Genomic DNA, 21,864 nt, shown 5'->3' with positions numbered 1-21,864 from the left:
TATCTATACCCCTCATAATTTTGTATACCTCTATCAAATATCTCCTCATTCTTCATACCAGTGCCCAAAACGAGAAGGGTGAGTTGCTTCAATGTCTATCACCCACTTGCACTCACATCTACTGTGAAGAAATCTTTGAGAGGTTGGTCATGGCCAGAATCGACTCTTGCCTATTCAAGGACCACTATTTTCCTATCATCACAATAGTTCCACAGCAGATGCAATCTCACTGGGTCTCCACTCAGCCTTAGATCACCTGGAGAGTATCAACACTCACCTCAGATTGCTGTTTATTGATTACAGCTCAGCATTCAACACAATCATTCTCTCTGTTCTAATCAACCAACTCTAAAGCCTGGACCTCTGTACTTCCCTCTACAACTGGGTCCTTGACTTCCTCACTGGGGGACCACAGTCAGTGCGGATCAGAAATAACATCTCCTCACCGCCGATAATCAACGCTGTCACACCTCAAGTTTGTATGCTTAGTCCACTTCCCTACTCTCTCTACACCCATGACTGTATGTGTAGGCACAGCATAAACACCATCTATAAATTTGCTGATGACACAACTACTGTTGGCAGAATTTCAGAAGAAGTATACAGGAATGAGATCAGCAACAACCTTGCACTCAACATCAGTAAGACCTGTTACATACCCCGTGAGTGTCTTGTGACTGTCTTGTGATGTAATTGAGTATCTGGTGAGCATGATGTAATGGTCTTGTGATGGTGGGTGAATGTAATTTCCCACTAGTGTGAGGTCACATGATGTAATTTTCCCACCGGGGGAGGTCATGTGATGGCCTGTTCCAACAAGTATAAAACAGGACGCAGTGACGCAGGTTCATTTGTTGTTTAATTCGTCAGTTACTCCGTTATGCTGCGTTTTCGTCTCATGATGCAGTTTTGTTTTAAAGTAGAGTTTTACTTTCTGTCTTAAGTATTAGAGGTTATTGCTGGCAGTTTCGCCAAGCGCTGCCAGTTGTGGTTTGGTTTCTATCTTCGCAATTCAGTTGGAGAGTGAAGATTTACCAAACTGCGGAAACACGAAGGATCGAGTAACGGTGGTGTTGTCGGCGGTAAAACAGGATCGACCTTATTGGATCTTCGTTCTGAAATTAGTAACCTGCGTCCAAGATAACCCCTGTCATGTATAGGCAGAAAGGGTTGGGGCAGCATTATTTGTCAAGGAAAAGGTCAGTTCCTTCAAGCCGTTTTTATTTTCTTCGTTGTAAGTCTTTTGGGCAAGTCTTATTTCGGCTGGGATCAGCAGTAACGTCATGTCATCGAGGAATTCGTTACTTCAGGAAAGTCTCTCCTAATTGTATAAATAATTTGGACTTTCGTATTTATTACTTTAAGAACTGTGTTCGCATTTATTGCTTTAAGAACTGTTTGAGTTGCTGTATCGCAGTTAACTTCTGGTTAAGTTAGTTGTTCATTTACTTTTCATTTGTTGTTGAGTTGAGTTTAAATAAATGTTTCTTTGTTTATAAAAAACCTGTCTCAATTCTTTATTCATTGTTGCCGTATCATAACAGACCAAAGAACTGATTGTGGACTTCAGGAAGCGGAAGTCAAGGGATCAGCAGTGATAAAAGGTGAGCAGTGCCAAATTCCTTGGTGTCAACATCAGTGAAGATCTAATCTAGGTCTAAGATTTTGATGCAATTACTAAGAAGGCATGACAGCAGCTATATTTCATTAGGAGTTTGAGGAGATTTGGTATGTCACCAAACACTCATACATATGTCCAGGTGTAACACGGAGAGTGTTCTAATTGGCTGCATCACTGTCCAGTACTGGGGAGGGGGAGCAAACTACACAGGATCAGGACAAGTTGCAGGAAGTTGTAAACTCAGCCAGCCCCATCAAGGTCACCAGCCTCCCCAGCATCTAGGACACCTTCAAAAGGTGAGGCCTCAGGAACGCAGCATGCATCATTAAGGAATCCCATCACCTAGGACAGGGATGGCCAACCTATGTGGCGCACTGAATGATTAAAAGTGGTGCATTGCGCCCCAGAGATAATAATAAAAAAGTAAGCCTACTCATGCAAAAACTATTAACCAAAAACTGATTTGTAGAAAAAAATCTATAACAGTAATTTGTTAGAGCTAGAAATGGGTTTTACTGAGAACAAACCTAAAACTTAGCAATTATTTTTAGCGATTTTATTATTTTGTGCACATCTTTTGACGACTGTTATCTTCTTTCACATTAATCTGCTTTCAATTAAAAAAATACATTCAATGAGTCAAACTAGGAAAGAAGGACTTTTGTTCTGCAGTCGTTCCATAACTGTTCAATACACTTTTGATACTTGTTTGATCCTGAGGCGGCAGGTGTCTGCACCAGCGGTGTGTCCCGGGTTTTTGCCAGTCTGTTTACAATTGACACTCGTGCGCTACGGAGTTTTACTTTGTTCATCCTTTGAGAACATTTGCAGTTTTGTACTTTTTTGAAAATTAAGCCTTGTTTTTACATTCAGTTACCCATCACAGTACAAAAGAAAAGCAGAAAGTGATAGTAAGCGTGAATTCAATGAACAGTGGGAAAATGAGTTCTTATTTATAGCGGGTCCATCCGGAAAACCGTTGTGCATTGTTTGTGAAAACACTTTCTCACATAATAGAAGACATGATCTTAATAGACATTATAAAACACAACATCATACTGAAGTAGAAGGAAAACTGAAGTTAGTGCTTGGGTCTGAGTTACGGAAAGAATATGTGATTAAGAAAAAGGAAGAAATCAAAAGAAGACAAAATATATTTGTTAGAAGTCTCATTCAGGTAAGTAATGTTTATCTTGTTTTATATTAAATCAATATATCATGTAAAAATGTTAAATATGTCATATTTTTACAAGAATTGAATGGGGGTACAAGAGTTGTATGGCATCTGAACTCGTGCGTGAAAAAATTGATGCATGGAATGTAAAAGGTTGGCCACCCCTGATCTAGGACATGCCCTCTTCTCATTGCTACCATCACGGAAGAGGTACAAACTCACGATACAAACTCAATGTTTCAGAAGCTTCTTCCCCTCTGCCAACAGGCTTCTCAATGGACAATTAACCCATGAACACTATTGTTTTTGCTCTTGTTTGTTTTTCACTACTTACTTAACTTTCTTAAATATATATTTCTTATCTCAAGTTATAGATTTAAAAAATATTGTATATTGCAATGTACAGCTATGACAAAGCAACAAATTTCATGGCATATGCCAGTGATAATAAACCTGATTCTGATTCTGTTTCTAATTCCTACATTTCAGGCAATGAATTCCTAACCTATTCAACCTTTCCCTATGATTCAGGTATTCACATCCTGGCAATATTCTTGTAAATGTTGTCCGCACTCTTTCAATCTTATTGTTATCTTTCCTGTAGGTAGATGACCAGAACTGCACATAATACTCCAAATTAGATGTCACCAGTATTTTATACAACTTCATCGCCTGGACTCAATATTTTGATCAATGAAGGCCAATGTGCCAAATGCTTTCTTTCTTATCGACTTGTGGTGCCACCTTCAAGGATTATGGATCTGGATTCCCTGATATCTTTGTTCTACCATACTCTTCAGTGTCTTCCCACTCACCACTTAGGTCCTCCCAACATCTCACGCTTGCCTGCATTAACTTCCATCTGCCATTTGTTCAGCCCATTTTTCCAGCTGGTCCAGATCCTGCTGCAAACATTAATAGCATTCTTCACTGTCCACTATACCTCCAGTTTTGGTATCATCACAAACTTGCAGACCTCAAAATTCACTTTAGTGCTTTATTTTTCTTTCTGTTCAAGCTGATCTCTTGTCCCAAACTTTCTGATTTGTGTATTTGTACTCTGATATGTTTCAAAGCTCAAGGTAAATTTATTATCAAAGTACATAAATGTCACCATATACAACCCTAAGATTCATTTTTTTGTGAGCATACTCAATAATCCAGACCATACCAACTTGAGCATTCAACCAATGTGCAGAAGACAACAAACTGTAGGAATACAAAAATAAATAAATAATAATAATAAATAAGCAATAAATATCGAGAACGTGAGACGAAGAGTCCTTGAAAATGAGTCCATAGATTGGGGGATCATTTCAATGAAGGTGCAAGTGAAGATGAATGAAGTTATCCCCTTTGGTTCAAGAGCCTGGTGGTTGAGAGGTTATGACTGTTCCTGAACCTGGTGGTGTGAGTCCTGAGGCTCCTGTAGCTTCTTCCTAATAGGAGCAGCAAGAAGGGATGGGACGGTAGCATAGTGGTTAGCACAATGCATTACAGTACAGGCAACCAGGCTTGCTGGTTGCTGCTTGTAAGGAATTTGTACCTTCTCCACATGATTGCATGGGTTGCCTTCAGGAGCTCCAGTTTCTTCCCACAGTCCAGAGGCAAACCGGTTGGTAGGTTGATTGGTCATTCTAAGGTCCTGTGATTATTTGGATTAAATTGGGGGTTTGCTAGGCGGCATGGCTTGGAGGGCCAGAAAGGCCTGTTCTGTGCTGTATCCCAATTAATCAATCAATCAATAAATATGAGCATGGCCTAGGTGGTGAGGGTCCCTGATGATTTTTCATCCCCTATTCTATTTATTCTTAATTTGCAAGTTATGTAGAACATTTCATAATTATCTAGGTTGAAATTCATTTCGAGCAATCCTTCAAGTTTCTGTGTAGATTGTTACAGTGCTGCTCCTCAGTGATAGTTCATTGATAATCATTGGCAAGTTTGGAAATGGTGTTGGAGACACAAGAGACTGCAGATACTGGAGTAATAAACAATCTCCTGGAGAAACTCAACGGGTAAAGCACCATGTAGGGAGGTGGGGGGGGGGAATGGTGGAAAGATCTGATAATATTTCAGGGCGAAACCTTATTTGAGAATGGATGGGGCAAATAGCCAGTATAAGGTGGAGAGGGGAGTGGTGAGACAGGGGCCTGTGGATTCAGGGTGGGTGGGAAGGATAACAGGCAAATAAAATGGTGTATTTGATTCCAAAGTCAAAATCTCCAAACTAATCATTTAGGGAACCTGTTCACATCTCCTGTCACTTTTATCAACTGATATCCCAACTCCTTGCCTTCCAATTTTCAGTCTGCTAGTTATCCAACTGGCAATCTGTCCTCTGTGAGTTTATATACGTAGTGAATATTTAGCCTCTGAAAGGGGAATTGTGCCTTAAATTCTAATAGTAGTGCCACTTATTAAAACCAACTAAAAAGGACAATTGATCTCTGTGCCTCAGAGCTGAGGAGGAGCGGAGAGGTAAAAGAAAACTATCCTATTTCAAACTCTGACTTCAATTCAGTTATTCCTGCTTACATAAATATTGGGCAAGGAGCGAGACTGCCTAAAGGGAGGAGTATCTGCCAGGACTGAACAGTCTGCCAGCACATGGTGTACAGGCTGATATGAAGAATCACCACTCAGTTCTGGAGGGTTGCCATTATTTGTACTGATCAGGCAAGAGAAAGAGAAAACCAGTGAAAAAAAGATCTACGTTATTCTGTAATAATTGTTTATGCTCTAACTTTCTAGTAACCTGCAGGGGATATTGTAAGATGTTTAAATTTTTCATGTCATCAATCCTTGAGTGAACCTCACTATTGACAGTGGTCATGTGAGAAAGAGCCTACGATGACATTCCCTCTTGTAGGATTTTGGTTTAGGTGTAACTTTGCAACAAGTATTCAAAAACAAATAGTGTTTTTAAAATGAAAATAATTAATCCTAGAATTTAATGATGGTTAAACAATTGGAACAGAATTTTTGGAGGTTGTTCAAAGGTTCAAAGGTTCATTTATTATCAAAGTATACAACTCTGAAATTCATCTTCTCCGGATAGCCACAAAACCAAGAAAGTAAAGAACGGTAGCACAGTCATCAAACCCCAAGTGTCTCCTCCCCGCACAACAAAAATAAACAAAAATGGAACAGGCACATCAACCCCCCAAATCCCCCTTCCCCACACACAAAAAAAACAAGAAAGATCGGGTGAAAACACAGAATACAAAAAACCCTTAAGACTGAAAAAAGCCCACAGTCCAAGTCCACGTCCAAAACATAGAAAACATTCTCCCTCTCCATAGCAGACCTGCTTTGTGACAATAGAAACAGTAAGTGCTGGAAAATCTTAGCTGATCGCTCGGCATCTGTGGAAATAGAGACTGTTAACATTGCAGATCTGAATTCAGATTTACAAATCAGTGTTTTTCTTTAATTTTCATCCTCTGTGACACATTTGATATTGCTGACACTTAGTATAGATGGCGGCATAATTAATCATGTGTGCAACTATAATTCAAGTAATTGTTAGGCAAAATAAGAATCAGGTTTAATGTCACTGACATACTGTATGTTGTGGAATTTGTTGTTTTGCAGCAGCAGTACAGTATAATACATTAAAATACCATATATTACAATAAGAAATATATTTATATAATTAAATAAGCAGTGTAAAAAGAAAGCAAAATAAGTTTAGGAAAGATTTAACTTTCTTGCATGTTAATGTTCCTTAAGGTACTTTTTGACTTTATTTTTCAAAAAGCATTATTGTGTTAAATGATCCAGATACATTTTCTTGGTGGTCTGAACAACATCTTCTTCTCAATCATTCAACCCATTGATGTGACAAAGAGGAAATACACAAACACAATGATTTCCATTTTTCATTTTTACCCTTGCACTTGCATTTGTAATACACCACAACATTCAGTGGTAAAGGGAACAGTTAGATATCTGGCACAAAGATAGACAAAGAGGGAGAAAAAATGATCAATGAAAACATTAGATGTAGAGTAGTCACCAAAAGGCCTCATTGAAAGCTTTTCTGTTGAAAGATTTTTAGAAGCACGAGAAAGAGGAAGCTAATTAGGTCCTTGAACTTAGTCACTCTTCCACTAAGCTCATGACTGACCCAATTTTTTACACTCCCTGTGTCAAAAGATTTTTTCCAAACATTCCCACATGCATTAAACCCATTTTTTTTGTGTGTGCCATACTCTGCCAGAGCATCAGCAACCACTTTTTTTTCAAGTGGTTGTCTTGGGGGAAAGATTCTGTGAGTGGTCCCCCACGTCCTTCTCACAGCACAGTTGTATTTTTTTATGAGGCCAACTTGTGAGCTCAACATTCAACCCGGGACGGATGGAAAGTGTGCCTGGGAGCGGCCCGACTGGGTTCGAACTCAGGAACCTTTGTTCCTTTGCTCAGGAGTCCGGTGCTGATGTCACTGTGCCACCAGCTGACCACTACTTTGAAATTATTATGTTCTCAGATCTACAAACCATCACTGGTGAAAACATCTTCCCTGTATTCTACCAATATAAACCAGTCATGATCTTTAAACCTCTATTAAAGCTTTACTGAACCTTCTTTACTGTAAGGGAACAACCCCAGCATCTAAACTTATTGCTTGTCAAAAATAACTTGTAACAAAAGACTGAAGATGCTAGAAATCCAGAACGTAACCAAAACTTCTGAAGGCGGGGTTTGGACCTGAAATATTGACTCTTTTTCTCTCCCCACTGATGCTACTCGTCCAGTTGAGTGTTTCCAGTATTTTCTGATTTTTATTCAGCAAAACTCTTTGCATTCACTCCTTGCCTCTATTCACAAGCACAGGGTCTAAAATAGTCCATGAACAACTCTCTTGGACAGTCTCACTCCTTTGTTTGTATTTTCATCCAGATCTCCTGCACCATTTGGAACTTTGCCATTTAGCCCTTATGTCTTTCCTTGATTTGATGCAACATATAAACATTTTCCTAAATTAAATTTGATCACCATTTCTCTGGCATTCTACTGTACCAGTCATCTCAAAGTTTATTATCATCCTTTTCACAGGTTGCTATTTTTCCAACTTTGTCGTCAACTATAAATTTTGAAATTGTACAACATTGACCCATTTTCATGTTGTTGATGTATATCAGTAAAGCATTGATCCCAGAACTGAGCCAAGGGGAATAGCAGCAGCAACAACCACACTCCATTCTGGAAAACAGCCATTATTGCACCTGTCTACTTTCTGTACTTAGGCCATTTTGCTTTAAACTGTGCTATCTCAGTATTGCCAAAGAGCCTTTATTTTGGCTTTGTCTCATGAAAATGCACATGGACAAAATTCATTGCATTCACTTCATCAACCCTCTCTGTTACCAAGTCAAAAATTTTATGAGGTAAATCAAACACAATTTGCCTTTAACTATGATGCCACTCAATAATTAACTCAAAACTTCTCAAGTATCTATTATGTTGTCTGACTGTGGCACCTTTTTGAATAAAAGTGCCTCATTCCTGTCCTGAAGAAAGGTCTCGATCCACAGCGTCGGCTGTTAATTCATTTCTATAGATGTTGCCTGACCTGCAGAATTCCTCCAGCATTTTGTGTGTGTTGCTTTGGATTTCCAGCTCTGCAGAATTTCAACTGTTTATGATTTGCCATATTTTCTATTTTTATAGTCCTCCATCATAATCTAGCTAGGATATTATGTGCAGTTTTGGTCACTGAATTGCATGAAGTTTATTAATAAGGTTGAAAGAGTGCAGAGAAGGTTTATGAGGATGTTGCCGGGACTTGAGAAACTGAGTTACAGAGAAAGGTTGAATAGGTTAGGACTTTATTCCCTGGAGCGTGGAAGAATGAGGAGAGATTTGATAGAGGTATATAAAATTATGATAGGTATAGATAGAGTGAATGCAAGCAGGCTTTTTCCACTGAGACTAGGGGAGAAAAGAACCAGAGGACATGGGTTAAGAGTGAAGGGGGAAAAGTTTAAAGGGAACATGGGGGGGGGGCTTCTTCACACAGAGAGTGGTGGGAGTGTGGAATGAGCTGCCAGATGAAGTAGTAAAAGCGGGCTTACTTTTAACATTTAAGAAAAACTTGGACAGGTACATGGATGAGAGGTGTGTGGAGGGATATGGTCCAGGTGCAGGTCAGTGGGACTAGGCAGAAAAATGGTTCGGCACAGCCAAGAAGGGCCAAAAGGCCTGTTTCTGTGCTGTAATGTTCTATGGTTCTAGGAGTGTGGAAAGCCTTTCTGTAATCTCTACTTCCACTTCCCTCAAGAAACTAGAATACCTAGTATCCTGACCAGATAACTTATTTTGTTTAAGTACAGCCAGCTATTGAATACTTCTTTATCCATGGTATCAGCCAAACTGTTGTATTGATCAGAGAACCTAAAATGATCACTGAGTATATTACAAATCATGGATAACTCTGTCAATTTCTTGAGGAGTGTGAAAAGATTGATAGGAAACTTTTTTGTTTTGCTTTCTTGTACATGGCTAAGACATTGTCATGTAGATCACAATGAAACATTTTGGGTAGGGAAGATGTCTATGTTGTCAACCTATCCAATGCACCGTGCTGTTCCTTCAGGTCAGTTGAATTTAAGCAAATTTATTTTTACCCCTTATCACATTGATTTTATAATGTTATTATAATGTTAAAATTGTAATTATTTTTATTTTATAGAAAAGAGAAAACTAGCTAGCAATTACATAGCTCAAACTCAAGACATATCAAAGATTATTGACTAGTCAAGGCATAAAGGGGTACGGAGGGTGGAGGGGAAGGCAGGAGATTGGGACTGAGAGGAAAATGGATCAGCCATCAATGGGCCAAATGGCCTAATTCTGCTCCTGTATCTTCTAGTCTTAAAGCACCTCACAACATATGAAATACATTGTGAAATATTGTTATTGTTATTATTCAGAAAGTGAGCTGATTTTATACACTCAGGTGTCACAAATTATAATGTGATAATAATCAGATAATCTGTTCTGAGAGGTAAATATTAGCTAGGGTAGCATGGATAATGTCCAAGCTGTTATGGATTTTTTTTAACTTCCATTTGTAAATAAAGATGAGGTCATTGTTTAACATTTCATATGAAGAACAACAATGCCAAACAACACAGCACTCCCTTGGAAAGCAGTCAAACTTCAAATTAAGTTTTTGCTCACCACTTTGGACTTGGATTTGAAGCTTATTCTTTATGTATGAATCCATCTTGGAGGAGGGAGTACTATTCAATGGACCTCAGCTAAGGCAATGGCCCAATTTTTTGGGTGTTTTGCAATACCGATGGTTTTTCTCAGCAAAACAGGAATCAGAAATTATTAGCCAATGCCTGGATGGAGAATCCAGGTTATGCAATGCAATGAACTTTACTTGTTACAATTCCAAAGCCTTGGCACATGGAATCTATTTTATTGTGCACTTGATTTCAATGGAATGAGGATTGTAGGACTGTCAGAAACAAAGGTAAGGATTAGGTAAGTCAATTTTTAAAAATTATTTGTGTAAAATTTTTTAATAAAGAATCTTGCCGTCTTGACAATTTATTTTCTCCTTTACATTGATTATTAATTAATTGCTAATTTATTTTCTTTTTATAGTCTATAGGACTTTTACTGACTATATGTTTCTCAATATGTTACTCTTCAAGTTCAAGTTGGCTGTCATTCAACTATTCACATGTATATAGCTAAATGAAACATTGATCCGCAAAACACAGTACCTATATAGACACACTTCACGTGTAGTTATGACCCAGAATATTCGGTCACAAAATAATATTAGCACAACCACTGGAGTGGCATGGCCTGATGATTGAGAGATTGACATAAAGTGCTGATGCCTATTTATCCAAATCCATATAATGTTGTTGCTACTATTATAATAAAACAATCAGTAGTATACCGGTAGTTTAAATACGTGAAAACAACAGCAATAAAAGATGAAAAGTGACCAATTCAGGATACGAGTGTGTCTGTGAGTTCCCTTTCTTTCTCAATAACTTGGAATCCTTTGGTGAATTCTGGAACTTCCTGAATCCCTGGTTTACAGCTCTTTCTGGCAACCTTCATTAGTACTAACCTGGCATTAAAATCAGAATAGGGTTTGTTATCCTTGACATATGTCATGAAATTTGTTGATTTGCAGCAGCATTATAGTGCAAGACAAAAAATGTACCATGAATTACAAAAAGGGATATATGAAAAATTAAACAGATAGTGCAAAAAGAGCAATAATAGTGATATAGTGGTCATGGGTTTCTTGTTCATTCAGAAATCTGATGGCAGAGGGGAAGAAGCTGTTCCTGAAATGTTGAGTGTGTGTCTTCAGGCCGTGCTCTCCCCTCGTTGCTGCCATCAGAAAAGAGGTACATGAGCCTCAGGAGCCATAGCACCAGGTTCAGGAACAGTTATTACCTCTCAACCATCAGTTTTTGAACCAGAGGGGATAACTTAACTCAATTTCACTTGCCCCAAAACTGAACTGTTCCCACAACCTATGAACTTACCTTCAAGGACTCTTCACCTCATGTTCTTCACATTTATTACAGGAACGAGATAGACCAGCTGGTTGAGTGATTTTGCAGCAACAGCCCTGCATTCAATGTCAATAAGATCAAAAAATTGATTGTGGACTTCAGAAAGGGTAAGACAAGGGAACACATACCAATCCCCATCAAGGAATCAGAAGTGAAAAGGGTGAGCAATTTCAAGTTGCTGGTTACCTACATCTCTGAGAATCCATCCTGGGCCCAACATATCAATGCAGTTAGAAAGAAGGCATTAGTGCAGCTATCAAGTCAGTCAAGTTTATTGTAATTTAATTATATATGTGCATATAACATTTATAACCATATAATGTATATAGAAATGAGACAATGTTTCTATGAACCAGGTTGGAAAGAACAGTAATACACATAACACATATTGCACATGATAACTTACAGAGGTAAGGATAAAATTTACAGATGAATCACACATAAATAACAAACTAAAGTGCATAAATTACATATTGTAAGGGAATAGATTAACCAGTGGCACTTCGAATAAGACATAAGAGAGAGATCAGAAGCCTAATGGCCTGAGGGAAGAAACTATTTCCCATTCTGACCATTCTTGTTTTTATGCATGATAGGTTCTTGTTTTTTTGCCTGATGGTAGGTGGATTTTTCTCAGCCATTCACACCCGCAAAGTGCTGGCCCTCCACTTTTCAAGACATAAAGCTCTAACTGCTGTGTTTGGCCCCCATACGTCACATTCACTTTCAGTTTGCCTTTAGGAGACACTTTTTCACCTGTGTAGGTCTTTAGCATCACCAAGTACTTCTCTGAAGGTAGCGTATTAAACAGTCTGTTGTAGTCAGCCTCTGAAATTATAGACAAAACTGATCCTGTATCCAGCTCCATTTTCAGTTTTTACACCAGACACATTTGTTGTGATGTGTATGATTTTGCGATAAGTTTCAGTAATGCACCACTGTTCTAGGCATGACAGCTCACCTTTGTCCGACTCTGTGTTGTCTGATTTTGTTTCACATTCAGTTACTTTATGCATTTGTTGAGTTCTGTGTTTGAAATTTTTCACTCAGTGTGGTTTTTCACTTTGGTTGTGTTTTGGTTTGACTTGCACACTGTCTCAATGTGACCTTGTCTGTCACACTTCCTGCAAGCTATTTCTTTGAACCAACTGTCATTTGCATTATGGGAAGATTTGCCACATTCATAATATTTTTGGCTTATTGCACCATTCTGGGACATTTTCTGTCTTTCACGTTCTAAACTCTTTTACTGTAGTTCTGCCGCATCCTTTGCTGCAGTCTCTAATGATATTGCAATGGTCAATGCCCACTCTAAGCTTGGGCCTCTTTCTGATAGTAGCCTCTTTTGAGTGCTTTGGCTATGCATGTCATATACGAGCCTGTCCCTTTTATGCATCAGAAATTCCATCTCTACAGTATTGGGAAAGTTTACGCAGATCTGCAATGTATTCAGAAATATTTTCATCGTTTGACTGGTTCCTTTTGTGAAATCTAAATCTCTCAGCTACTACCAGCAGCTTTGGGCTCATGTGATTTTGCAAAATTGCAACAATTCTGTTGAACATCTTGCTGGCTTTTCAGGAGTTACTAAGTTGCATAAAAGACTGGACGTTATAGCACCCATTAAGCTAAGAAGCATGGAGACTTCCTTTAACTCATCCACATTGTTAGCATTACAATACAGTTCAAACCTCTCAATATACAATTCTCAGTCCTCATTAGCACTATCAAATTTGTCAACATTTCTAACTAAGGCCATCGTCCTGTTATTTTTACTTTAGTTTTGCTAGTTGCGTGTCTCTCACTGGATACTGTACACTGCCACTCACATACCCTTTTCTAGCACCTTGATTGCCTTCTCCATATTGGTTCATTTTTCCCTCTCCCTGTCCCTCTCTCTTCCTCTGAATTCTGTCATCTCTTCTTAGGAAGTGGAAACATTGCTGTGCCTTCTTGTTCACAGAGGTGCTATTAAGGGATCAGTTGAGATCACCTGTGCTGTGAACTTCTCGGAACTTAGTGCAATTAACTCTCTCTATGGAGGAGCCATGTATTTGTAGAGGTGGATGGTTCGTCTGCACTTCCTGAAGTCCATGATGATTTTTTGGTCTCCTCCACATTCCGGCTTAGGTTGTTCTTCTCAGACTAATTCACCAGCCATTCCATTTCCCCTCTGTACTCTGTCTCATCATTGTTCTTGATAAGGCCAACCACTGTTGTGTCAACCACAACTGATGACACGGTTTGAGCTGAATCCCGCAACACTGTCATGCATCAGTAGATTGAACAGCAGCAAGCTGAGCACACGTGCCAATGTTCAGCATAATGGGACTACAGACTTTGCTGCCCACGTGGACTGACTTGCTGTTAAGAAGACCATTATCCATTTACAGAGGAAGGTGTTGAGACCCAGTGAGGACAGTTTCCCCACTAGTTTCTAGGGTATAATTGCATTAAACAATGAACTGTAGTCTATAGTCAGCAGTCTGGCATATGAGACCCCGTTTTCCAGGTGGGACAGGACAGAATGGTGGGTAGAGGCTATTGTTTCATCAGTGGATTGATTTGAGCAATAGCAAATTGGAAAGGGCCCAATGCAACATTGGAGTAAGGCTTTAATGTGCTCCATGAACAGCTGCTCAAAGCATTTCATAATGGTTAATATTAATGATAGTCATTTAGACAGGTGACTGTCACCTTCTGTTTCATTAGGAGTTTTAGGAGATTTGGTACGTCACCAAAGAACTCAAAAATTTCTACGGATGTACCATGGAGAGCATTCTAACTGGCTGCATCACCGTCTGGTATGGGGGGGGGGGGGGGAGTGGAGAAGGGGTGGGAGCTACTGCTTAGGATCGAAACAACCTGCAGAGAGTTGTGAACTCATTCAGCTCCATCATGGGCACTAGCCTCGCCAACATAAAGGAGTGATGCCTCAAAAAGGTAGCATTCATCATTAAAGACCTCCATCACCCAGGACATGCCCTCTTCTCATTGCTACCATCAGAGAGGAGGTACAGGGGCCTGAAGGCAAACACTCAATGATTCAGGAATAGCTACTTCCCCTCTGTTATCAGATTTCTGAATGGACATCAAACATATGAACATTACCTCAGCACATTTTTTAAAATCCTTTTGCATTTCTTACATAATTTAACTTTTTAAAATATTTCCTACTGTAATTTAAGTTTTTATTATGATGTATTGGAATGTACTGCTGTCACATAACAACAAATTTCATGACATATACCAGTGATATTTTCAATTTTCCAGTCCTCCAGAACCATTTCAGAATCTAGTGATTCTTAAAAGGTCACTAGAAGGGCGCGAGGCAGAAGAGAAGAAATTATATTCCAGTTAGCCTGACTTCAGTGGGAAGTCTAGACTTTAACACTCCTCTCTCCTTTTCCAACCTCACTCCTTCCAAATGTTCGGCTCTCCACTCCCTCCCCATTAATCCTAACGTCACCATCAAACCCGCAGATAAAGGAGACGCTGCAGTAGTCTGACAAACTAACCTCTACCTTGCTGAGGCCCAGTGACAACTCTCTGACATCTCCTCTTACCCCTTGAACAGGACCCCACTAAGAAACACCAGGCCATTGTCTCCCACACCATCACCAACCTTAATGACTCTGGGGATCTCTCATCCACTGCCACCAACTTCATAGTTCTTGCACCCCACACCCTCCATTTCTGCCTCCTACTCAAAATCCACAAACCTGCTTTCCAGGTAGACCCATTGTTCCTGCCCCACTGAACTCATATCAGCATACCTTGACTCTGTTTTATCTGAGACTCTTCGTCAGGACTAACTGAAACGAAAGATAGTGGTTTTAGTTAGTCTTGACGAAGGGTCTCGGCCTGAAACGTCGACAGCGCTTCTCCCTATGGATGCTGCCTGGCCTGCTGCGTTCCACCAGCATTTTGCGTGTGTTGCTTGAATTTCCAGCATCTGCAGATTTCCTCGTGTTTGCCTCTGTTTTACCCCCGGTTCAGTCCCTTCCTACCTGCATCTGTGATACCTCACATGCTCTTGATCTTTTCAAGGATTTCAGGTTCCCTGGTCTCCATCATCTTATTTTCACTATGGATATCAAGTCTCTATGCACCTCCACCCCTCACCAGGAAGGCCTCAAAGCTCTCCATTTCTTTCTGGACACCAGGCCCAACCAGTTCCCCTCCACTACCACTCTCCTCTGCCTAGTGGAACTTGTCCTCACTCTAAATAGTTTCCCCTTTGGATCCTCCCACTTCTTTCAAACAAAAGGGGCAGCCAATGCCACTCACATAGGTCCCAGCTATGCCTGCCTGTTTGTTCTCTACGTGGAACAGTCTATATTCCAAGCTGACACTGGTGACTGTCCTGCACTTTTCCTACGCTGTATCAACGACTGCATTGCTGTTGCTTCCTGCAACCGTGCTGAACTGTCAATTTCATCCACTTTGCCTCCAACTTCCACCCGGCCCTCAAATTCACCTGGTCCATTTCTGACACTTCCCTTCCCCTTCTCGATCTCACCGTTTCTGTCTCTGGAGACAGCTAATCCTTTCAAGCAGAACAAGAGCTTCACCTGCCCCTACACCTCCTCCCTCACTACCATTCAGGGTCCCAAACAGTTCTTTCAGGTGAGGTGACACTTCACCTGTGAGTCTGTTGGGGTTATATACTGTGTTCAGCGCTCCCAGTGTGGCCTCCTGTACATCGGTGAGACCCGATGTAGATTGAGAGACCGCTTCACCGAGCATCTACGCTCTGTTTGCCAGAACAAGTGGGATCTCCCAGTGGCCATTCATTTTAATTCCACTTCCCATTCCCATTCCGATATGTCCATCCATGGCCTCCTCCACTGTCGGGATAAGGCCACACTTAGTGTGGAGGAACTACACCTTATATTCTGTTTGGGTAGCCTCAACCCTGATGGCATGAACATCGATTTCTCAAACTTCCAGTAATGTCTCCACCCCGCCCTTCATTATTTCCCATACCCCTGTCCTTCTTTCATGTTCTCTTCTTGCCCACCCATCGCCTCCCTCCCATCCCTTTCTTCTTTCTTCCATGGCCTTCTGTCTCTTTCACCAATCAATTCCCTAGCTCTTTGCTTCATCCCTCCCCTTTCATTTCACCTATCGCCTGGTGTTTCTCTCTCCTCTCCCCCTACCTTTCAAATCTACTCCTCAACTTTTTTTCTCTAGTCCTGCTGAAGGGTTTCGACCCAAAACGTTGACTATACATTTTTTCCATAGGTGCTGCCTGCCCTGCCGAGTTCCTCCAGCATCTTGTGTATGTTGTTCAGTGGGAAGTTGTTGGAGTCCATTATTAAGGATAAGATTTCAGGAGACTGATAAAAAAAAGGCCAAAGTCAGCACGGGTTCCTTAAGGGGAAACCTTGCCTGACAAATCTGTTGGAATTCTTTGAGGAAATTACAGGCAGGATAGACAAAGGATTCAGTGGATGTTGTTTACTTGGATTTTCATAAGCCTTTGATAAGGTGCCACACATGAGGCTGCTTAACAAAATGAGTCCATGGTATTACAGGAAAGATACTAGCATGGATATAAGAAGACTGCCAGTGACAAGAGGTGTTCCAGAGGGGCTGGAGTTGGGACCACTTCTTTTTATGTTATATGTCATTGATTTGGGTGATGGAATTGATGGCTTTGTGCCCAAGTTGGTGGATAGTATGAAAATAGATGGAGGGGCATGTGGTAATGAGGAAACAGGGAGCCTTCAGAATGACTTAGACAGATTGGGAAAATGGGCGAAGTGGCAGATGGAATATTATGTGGGTAATTTTATGATCATGCACTTTGGTAGAAGGAATAAAGGCTGAGACTGTTTTCTAAATAGGGAGATAACTTAAAAATCAGAAGTGCAAAGGGACTTGAGAGGTATTGTGTAGGATTCCTTAAAGGTTAACTTACAGGTTCTGTTGGTGGTAAGGAAGGCAAATGCCAAGTTAGCATTCATTTTGAGAGAACTAGAATATAAGAGAAAGGATGCCATGTTGTGTCTCTATAAGGCACTGGTAAGACCGCACTTGGAGTATTGTGAAACGTTTGGGGCCCCTTGGCCAGGAAAATATGTCCTGGTGTTGGAAAGGGTCCAGAGAAGGTTCACGAGGATTATTCCAGGAACGAAAGGGTTAACATATGGGGAGCATTTGATGGCTCTGAACCTGTATTCACAGGAACTTAGAAGAATCGGGGAAGTGGGTGGTGGTGGTGGTGGTGATGTGATTTCATTAAACTCTATTGAATCTTGAAAGGCCTAGATAGACTGGATGTGGAGTGGATGTTCCTAAAGTTGATGAACCCAAGACCAGAGTGTACAGCCTTAGAATATAGGGATGTCCATTTAGAACCGAGGTGAGGAGGAATTTCTTTAGCCAGAGGGTAGTGAATTCATGGAATTAATTGCCACAGGTGGCAGTGGAAGCCAAGTCATTGAGTAGATTTAAAGCGGAAGTTGATAAGTTCCTGATTTGTAAAGACATCAAAGGCTTTGGGGATAATGTGGGAGAATGGGATTGAGAGGGATAACAAATCAGCCATGATGGAATGGCAGACCAGTACTGATGAGCTGGAAGGCCTAATTCTACTTCTATGTCTTATGGTCTATGTCTTTATCTTCCTGGGGAAGTGGAGTTGTTGGTGAGCTTTCTTAGCCTTGACATGAATGTGGACAGGCTAATGGTATTGTTCACTCCTAGGAACTTGGAGTTCTCAATCCTCTCAACCTCTACACTGTTGACATAAACAAGAGCACGTCCACTCCCCCCACCCCCTTCTGAAGACAGCTCTTTTGTTGACATTGGCAGGCAGGTTATTGTCATGGCACTATGTCTATCTCTTTCCTATAATCTGACTCATCGTTATTTAAGTCATGGTCCACTGCAGCGGTGTCATCTGCAAACTTGTAGATGGAGTAGGGCAAAATATCATGCCTTAATTCTTTCAAATTAGCCCCTTTGCTAGTACATTGTTGTACCTTTTAATGTAGTTTCTCAGTCTACCATAAGCCAACTTGTGTTTCATGCCTTTGCTATCTTCATTGATTGAACTAAATCACTTTTAATTCTAAGTGCTGCCCATGGCTTTCTGACAATTCATTGTTGAAAAGTGACTAGTATCTGTTTTTACATGTTTCTGATTATTAACAACTCCTAATGCTTTAAGCACATTTTGAAAAATTAAAATGCTTTTTTTTCAATTCCAGTTATTAATTGACTTGGTTAAGGGGACTGTGAGTCAGCTTGAAGAGTGAAGCTTTCTGCATAATTTTACCAAAGCTCTTTCTAGGTTAACATATTCTTCATTCTGTGAAGAGCAAACCTGGGAGGGAATGCCTCAGTCTGAGGTTAAGATTAGGACTCACTTTATTTGTCACAAAGACAGTCACCCCGCTTGTGTCAGGGTGCAGGGGGCAGCTCACAAGTGTCACTACGATTCTGGCACTAACACAGATTGCCTTTTAACTTACTAAGCATGGCCACAGCTTGCAGCCTACAACTAGCATGCTTACAACTTACTAACCCTAAACCTTGGAGTGTTGGAGGGAACCCGAGGAACCCCACGTGGTCATGGGAGGAGTGCAGACAACAGATCACTATGTCCTCAGTACTGATTTGAATTTGGTAATCGTGTATGTTGTCAACTTCTTCAAATGACATAACAATAGTGAGCACAAGCAACATTATGAGAACAAATCTTGTACAAAAAGTGTTGCTCTGGGAGCCTACCTGGGTCCCAGCTCTGCCTGTTTTTTGTTAACATTGTTTGTTTCAGTCACAGCCAGTCATTTCCTGGTAAGTTCTCAACCAATATTCACTAAAGATCCACTAACTCACAGAGGTGCATTGATTAAACTTTATGTTCCTTTCTAAAGGACTCTGTTTCACTCTCCATCTGGTTCAATCTTTGTTAGTGATGCCACCTTCAGTTTCTGTGTCTTGGACTTCCCCCTCACCTGGTCTCCCCTATCACCTGTCAGCTTATACCCCCTCCCCTCCACCCACTGTCTTATTCTGGCTTCTGCGCTCCCCCCTTCCTTGATGAAGGGTCTCAGTCTGAAATGTCAACTCCTTATTCCTTTCCAATAGGTGCTGTTTGACCTGCGGAATTCACCTAGCATTCTGTGTGTGTTGCTCAAGATTTCCAGCATCTGCAGAATCATGTGTTTATTTTCTCATGATTTCCTGTCCACTACAGTTGACAGCTCATTCTGTTACTCACAACGCCCTCACTCTGCATTCTCAACTCCTTCTTCTGAAGCATCCATATTCATCGGATCATCCTTTACTAATTTTTCATTTCTCAATCATGTTCAACTTATCCTTCCCTTTGTACGATCCTTCTTGCAAACTCATGTTGCCATAGGAGATTCAGTAGAGCATGCGTTTACACCCCCAGTCCTCCACCTCTGAACCCAAAGTGTCCAGGGTCCTGGAACTCCTTCCAGGTGAAGAAAAGTTCAAAGGAAATATGCGTGTTATCAAAGTACATAAATGTCACATTATACTACCCTGAGATTCATTTTACTGTAGCCATTCATCGTAGAACAAAGAAGTACAATAGAATCTTTGAAAAATTACACAACTGACAAACAACCAAAGACAAAAACTACAATTACCAAAATTAAATAAATAATACTGAGAACATGAGTTGCAGAGTCTTTGAAAATGAGTCCATAGGTTGTGCTCAGTGACCAGTTCAGTGTTGAGGTAAGTGAAGTTATCCATGCTGGTTAGGGAGCCTGGAGATCGTATGGTAACAACTGTTCCTGAAACTGGTGGCATGGGATCTAAGGCTCCGATATGTCCTTCCTGATGGCAGGAGTAGAAGAGAGCATATCCTGAATGGTAGCAGTTTTTGATAATAGGTGTTTCTTTTTTGTGGTTCACAGTGGTGGGGAGGGCTTGTTCTGTGATGGACTGAGCTGTACGCAGTAGTATTTGTAGGCTTTTTCTTTCTTCCGCATTCGTGTATCCATACCAGGACATGGTGCAACCAGTCAGATACTCTCCACTGTGCATCTAAAGAAGTCTGACAAAGTTTTAGATGACATGACAAATCTGTGCAAACTGCTAAGAAAGTAGGGGCACTGAAATGACACTTATGTGCAGGTCCCAGGATAGATCCAAGTGAAACAGCCAGTAATGCTTTTTTTTCCACTTCAGTCAATTGTACTCTTTGGATATAATACTGTTTCCCTTGTATAGTGAAGGGCTAACATGAACTGGGTGATCATTTTAGGAACATTTCTTTGAGACTGAGGGCAAGCTTCAGTCTTCTGTCATTTAATTCTCCACTGAAATCCCCTGCAGTGTTATTTTGACTTCTCCTTCTCTTCCACTAAAGCTCAAAGCATAGCCTCTCATCTTTTATTTAGTGATTACACAACCGTATGGGCTTAAAGTTAACCTTATTCTTCTAAGCTCCTACAAGTATAGGCCATGGCCATCAAATATTAACCCAGAACAACATACACAATATGCAGGAGGAACTCAGCAGGTCAGGCAGCATCTAAGTAAATGAATAAGCAGTCGATGTTTCTGGCTGAGACCCTTTTTAAGGACATTAACCCTTTCATTTCAGGGAATATTCTTGTTGTCCTCCTCTGCACCCTCTCCAAGAAAGAAAAAGATATCAGCGTGCCAACACAGAAATACGAACACTACAAGATCTGTAGAGCACAAAGTGACACATGGTAATAAAGTTAAAGGTTAGTTCAGAGATCCACAGTTCTTTCAGTATTGCTCCTAGCTGGTCCATTAATGCTACTTGAGTGAAAAAGTGAAGAGCATTTGCGAAAATTAATGCAGAACCAAGGTTATCTTAGTCTTTCATGGCAAGCGCCTTTATGAACCTCCAGAATTCCTGAACATGGGCTTTTTCTGCCAGGCATGGAATGTAGCATGTGATTTGCTTTAGTAAGACCACAATGCTGTGAAAGATTGTGTTCACTTTCTCAGGCATGCGAATATATGCAAAAAAAAAGGCCAATGGAGACACAAGAGATAGCAGATGTTAAAATCTGGAGTGATATTTAGAGGAAATCGGCGGTTCAAGCAGGAATATGGATGGAATGGAGGGAAATAAGCAATCATCGTTTTGGGTCAAGGCCTTTCATCTGATAGACTCAGGGAGGGGGTTCCCAACTTTTTTATACTATTAACCGAGGGGTCTGTGGACTCCAGATTTGGGAACCCCTGTGATAGATGCTGGTTGACCCCTTGAGTTCATCTGGCATTATGTGTGTTGAAACACATGACCAGAGGATTCTTACTGGATGCTCACTGAGCCACAAATGTTTTGGTGGTATCCCTTCGATCTGGGATCCAGACATTCTGTGCATTGAATTTACTGGGGCAGAGGTTGATGTGAAGGCAGGAAAAAGGCAGTGGAGGGGGTGTGATAATGTTATGAATTTATAAATATTGAAAAATAAATGCTTGCATTTAGACTGTAGATCATAAGATATAGTAGCAGAATTAGGCCATTTGGT

The 21,864-nt window shown here is 40.5% G+C and overlaps 1 long non-coding RNA gene across 1 annotated transcript; it reads left to right on the top strand.

Annotated features, from left to right (window-relative positions):
* Positions 1-875: 875 nt before the first annotated feature.
* LOC140727275 (uncharacterized) lies at positions 876-3,981 on the top strand. Its single transcript, XR_012098813.1, has 3 exons — positions 876-1,199; positions 1,545-1,604; positions 3,400-3,981. It is a non-coding gene; the product is annotated as an uncharacterized lncRNA (long non-coding RNA).
* The last annotated feature ends 17,883 nt before the right edge of the window (positions 3,982-21,864 follow it).

Source organism: Hemitrygon akajei, chromosome 5 (genome assembly GCF_048418815.1).
Source record: "Hemitrygon akajei chromosome 5, sHemAka1.3, whole genome shotgun sequence".
Classification (NCBI taxonomy): domain Eukaryota; kingdom Metazoa; phylum Chordata; class Chondrichthyes; order Myliobatiformes; family Dasyatidae; genus Hemitrygon; species Hemitrygon akajei.
This window is presented reverse-complemented; position numbering and strand designations above follow the sequence as displayed.